We start from the raw sequence: 5,373 nt of genomic DNA on the forward strand, positions 1-5,373 counted from the left end.
TAGATTATTAGGGGATAGCCCAGCCAGCTTCAGCCGGTTGGGAAAGCTCTGTGTCTGTAAATAAAATGGTAGTTTTGTTAGCTGTCTTCTCTCTGGCCTCAAGTGATTTCTTCCTAAACCAGCTGCCCCCAAGGATATAACAAGTGGAGACGATGGATGGGATTCCGGTGCTGCTCCTGTAACAGAAGGAAGTAGAAGTCAAGGTAAAGAACAAACAAACAAAAAACCTGCTTGTTTGCACTGAATGTGAAAGTGAAACTAAAAATCATGGCTACTCTGACCAGGCCACTGGAACCTTTTGATGAGAATATAGAGCAGTGGCATGTGTATACTGAGCGTTTTGAGCTTTTTCTTATTGCAAATGACATTACAGAAGCGAAGAAGGTGCCAATATTCTTAAGTGTTGTAGGGGCTAAAACCTACTCCCTGCTACGCAGCTTACTACACCCTGTTAAGCCTGAGACTAAATCTTACAATGACATTGTGGAAATCCTGGGGTCCCATTTTTCCCCAAAACCACTGGTAATTGCTAAAAGATATAGGTTCCACAAAAGAGACCAAAAGGAAGATGAAACAGTTGTACAATTTGTAGCAATTTTAAAAAAGCTAGCAGAACACTGTGAATTTAAAGAGATGATAAATGATGCCCTGCGTGACAGGTTACTGTGTGGCCTCTACAGTGAAGCTATACGGAAGCGCCTACTGACAGAGGCTCAGCTTACATTACAGAAGGCTGTTGATATTGCTGTCTCCATGGAACTGGCTATAAGGGAGGCGCAATACATCGGTGCATCCCCTAGGGTGCAAAAAGTGTCACAAGAACCGACCCACAAAACTGTGCAGAGTCAAGAATGTTACCGCTGTGGTAAGCCGGGTCACCAGGCATCAGAATGCTGGTGTAAAGACCTGGTGTGTTGACACTGGGGCAAAAAGGGACACATTAAGTGTGCCTGTAAACAAAAGAAAGAGAGGCCTGTGGTCTGGCCGACAAAAAGAGGAACCCTGCATACCCTAGAGCAGACCCTTCGGGAAAAGAGAGACCTATTGTTTTTGCTTCACGCACTCTAAGCAAAGCAGAAACTAACTACGCCCAAATCGAACGTGAGGCATTAGGAATTGTTTTTGAAATTCGGAAGTTTCATCAGTACCTGTTTGGGCGAAAGTTGACTCTTCTCACAGACCATCGACCTCTGACATCAATTTTTGGACCCTACACAGGCATTCCCCCTTTAGCTGCTAGTCGTATGCAACGTTGGGCATTGTTACTTTCAGCACACACATATGAAATCAAATATCGGAAATCCACTCTGCACGGCAATGCAGATTGCCTCTCAAGGTTGCCTTTGCCAGTCAAACATCAAGATAGTACCCAAAAGGAAATCTTCTACTTTAAACAGGTAAAAAATACACCCATCACTGCTACTCAAATAAAAAAGGCAACTCGCATTAACCCATTATTGTCCCAAGTTATGGACCTGGTAATGCATGGAAAATCTCGGCAAACCTCTCCGGTCTCACCCGACCTTGTTACCTACATGTCCAGGAGAGCAGAGTTATTGGTCCAATCTGGTTGTTTGTTGTGGGGGAGACGTGTCATTATTCCACCACCATTGAAATCACAAATGTTAGAACAGCTACATTCCGGTCACTGTGAAATAGTGCGCATAAAGAAAATTGCACAAAGCTATTTTTGGTGGCCTGAATTAAACAGTGCTATTAAAAAGAAGGCAAAAGCTTGTATGTCATGTCAGGGTGTAAGAAATGCACCCCAGTGGGCACCCCTACACCCATGGGACTGGCCTAAAAACCCATGGCAACGTATACACGTTGACTTCGCTGGCCCCCTTGAAGGAAGCATGTTCTTGGTGGCAGTAGATGCCCATTCTAAATGGCCAGAAGTCTCTATAATGCAGTCCACTACTGCAGAAAGTACTATCCAAAAACTACGAGGACTCTTTAGTCGTTTCGGTCTGCCAGAACAACTTGTGAGTGACAACGGACCGCAGTTCGTCTCTCAGGAGTTTCAAAATTTTATGAAGGCAAATGGGATACACCACATCACGTCAGCACCATATCATCCATCCACCAACGGATTAGCTAAAAAATTTGTGCAGACAATAAAACACGCTTTAAAATCAGCAAGGGAACAACACTCCATTCAAAAGTGTCTGGATACCTTCTTACTTTCCTACAGAAACACACCTCATGGTACGACCCAGGCATCCCCGGCCCTTCTAATGATGGGACAACAGCTGCGCACTTGCTTTGATCTGCTGAAACCTTCTGAACCCCAACAAATTGTGCAACATCAGCAGAAAGATCAAGTCATCAGATGGGCACCCAGAGCAAAAGACAGAACCTTTAGCCTGGGACAGCCAGTTTTGGCTCAAAATTATATTTCCAAAGCTAAATGGGTCCCTGCCACAATCATCACTCAAACAGGACCTGTTTCCTACACATTCCGGACTGCAGAATATCTTACCTGGCGGCGACACGTAAATCAGCTGTGGCCAGGTCATGCCAGTCCTCAGGACACATCTGCAGTTAAGTGGTCTGACTTCACCTCTTCTGGTAAAACACCGAATCACAAATCACCTGTTCCTGACTGTTCTCCTCCATTACTGAGATCCCCCTTTGCCCAGCAAGAGCTGATACCACCTCCTCCCCTGTTCGTGCTGCGAACCCTGAGCCCATGGTACTTTCGGGTGCAACAACACCAAAAGTTCGCTGTAATCCACCTAAAAACAAAAGGCCTCCTCATCGGCTAAATCTTTAGCTAGGGCAAACCCACAATTATGGGGCAAAATAATCCCCAGGGTTTAGCCAAAAATAAAGGCAGTCTACCCTCCTTCTCTAGTCTAGTGTGTGTTTTATTTAGGGGATGGTCTTATTAGGGGGGGAGGAATATGTTGTGTATTTGGTTGTCATGGTTTTTGTTCCTATGGCAACTAAGTTAAATTATTAGGGGATAGCCCAGCCAGCTTCAGCCGGTTGGGTAAGCTCTGTGTCTGTAAATAAAATGGTAGCTTTGTTAGCTGTCTGCTCTCTGGCCTCAAGTGATTTCTTCCTAAACCGGCTGCCCCCAAGGATATAACAATATGAGTTTAGTTTACTGCCCTTTTCATTTATCCCCACACGGGAGCATCTTTAAAGTGATGTGTTTATAAGGCTTCATCTTGAGAGGAGAAATCACTGCTGGGCTTGAGCTGTGAAACAGCGGCCGTGCCCCACCCCCAATGGGGTTGCGTTTCAGTATGTTGCTGGAGCATTCATCATGCCTAAAACCCTTTCACATCCTGTGGAGGTTTCTCAGATCTCACTCTGGGACTTTCCACCAGAGCCTCCCCCTCCAGGCTGAAATTCAAGGGGAGTGATTGCACCCTAAATAGGTCACTTTGTGGAGAGAATCCAAGGCACAGAATGAAGAGCCCCCTTCCCAGAACATGCCCATTACCTGGATCTAGAAGCAGAAGCAGGAGATGAGGAAGATGAGACCGTTGATAAGGCAGAAGGAGCCACCCACCACCAGCTTCTGTACCCAGAGGAAGCCGCGAACTGCAGAAGAGAGGGGAATCCCAAGTGGAACTGGCAGCCAGTGGATGCCACACAGAGAGGACCTTGTCTCCTGCTGGTTAGTATATGAGCAGAGTGCAGGGTTGGGGTTCAGAGAGGTGCAGGGAGGTGCAAGGGGAAAGCGCCCCCTGCTGAGCCACTGCCCTGCTCCCTGCAGCGCAGCGCCTCCAGGGCAATGCACTGAACAGGGTTGAGGTCACCCAACTTTGCTGAGCATGAGAGACCGGCGCTCACGTGGCAGGACATGGTGTGAAATGGAGCCCAGAGGGTTAATGACCCTTCATTGCTCCTTGTGTTTGTGTCCTCCAGGGTCTGCAAGAGGCCCCCGGGCAGCACCCACAAGGCTGCAGGACAACGGTGAAACTCTCTGGCACCCGCCATCTCTCAGACACTCCATTGGTTTGTCTGAAAGTTCATGCTGGAGAGTTTGCTACAGTTCCAACTTGAAGCGGGGGGAGATGTGACGAAGCAGGGGGCGGGGGTTGCTTCTTTTTTCACTGGTTTCCATGCAGAGGGGGTGGGACTCCGTTTCCCTTTGTGTTTCTGGTTGAACGAGGTGGTGGGAGAGGGAGTTTGTTGTTACAGAGGGCCAGTGGTGGCAGTAGGGACCCCGGAACACGGCCTGGAGAAGGGATACTCCAGCGACTGGTGACCTGGTGACTGGGAGGCCCAGCTCAGAAGTCACAGCTGGTTCTGGCCATTGGGAGGACAATGGGCTGCAGAGAGAGGACCCCGGTGACCTGACCAGCTGGTTCCAGCCAGTGGGGAAACAAAGGATGGATGAGAGGAGAGGCTGAGAGGAGAGGAGGCCCAGGCAACCTGTTTACCTGGAACAAAAGATAAGGGACAGAGGTAGGCCTGGGGGAAAGTGATATCGGATACCCAGCTGGAAGGAGGGGTCTGCTGGACTGGGGAGAGAGAGCAGCCAGAGCCCCCCTGGATGCAGAGGAGAATTAGATGTGCAGTGGGTTCCTAGGCCCGAGGGCCCAGAGAGTTTCCTATACTGAGTTCAGACGCTCAATAAACCCTTCTGCTTTATGCTGAGAGTCACTCCAGTCAAGAGATCAGGGTTCCATTATTCCCTCTGGGCATGGAGGACCCGAGGGGCCAGAGCGAGTGGAGACCCTGAGGGGGCCCAGGTGAGCGACAGCCGTGCTGTAGGTTCAGAGAGGTGGAGTTCCAGGAGGTGGAGGGGCCTACGGCTTAACCCCCGAGAAAGAGTGGGCCCCCGAGAAGGGCTGTGGCTCTGAAGGGGGTTCGCCCAGGGACCGTGCGGAGCCGAGAGAGCACGAGTCCTGTGAGTCCCTGACAGAGGCACAGAACCTCTAAATGTTAGTTTAAAACACACCCCAAAGCCACAGCAGGACCAGGGGGCTGGTTTTAGAGTCATTGCCATGAATGAGCGAGATCCCAGCTGGGGTCAGTGGGACGTAGCTCCACTGGACTCAAAGGGGAAGATCCCCAGCTGGTGTAAACCAGTTTAACTCACTTTAGGTTCCTTTATCCCCACTGAGTCCCCAGCCCACCCCTGGAGGTGTCGGTTACCTGGGGCTGTTGCTCCAGCCCCTCCCACCAGTGTCAGCCGTGGGAAAAGGCCGCTCCCCTCCACACGCCCTGCGCACGAGGAACCGGTGTCTCTCCAGCACCTGAGCTGAGCGGTGATCACGCCTGAGGCTGTGACTTCCTCTGCCTCCGTCAGAGAGGAGGGGCCCATCCCCCTCCTTGCACCCAGAGAAGAGAAGAGAGGGGCTGGTGGCTGAGCTGAGAACCCAGCTCCGAGCCCAGAGCGACCGGCTCAGC

This window comes from Mauremys mutica, chromosome 13, assembly GCF_020497125.1.
Source record: "Mauremys mutica isolate MM-2020 ecotype Southern chromosome 13, ASM2049712v1, whole genome shotgun sequence".
Classification (NCBI taxonomy): domain Eukaryota; kingdom Metazoa; phylum Chordata; order Testudines; family Geoemydidae; genus Mauremys; species Mauremys mutica.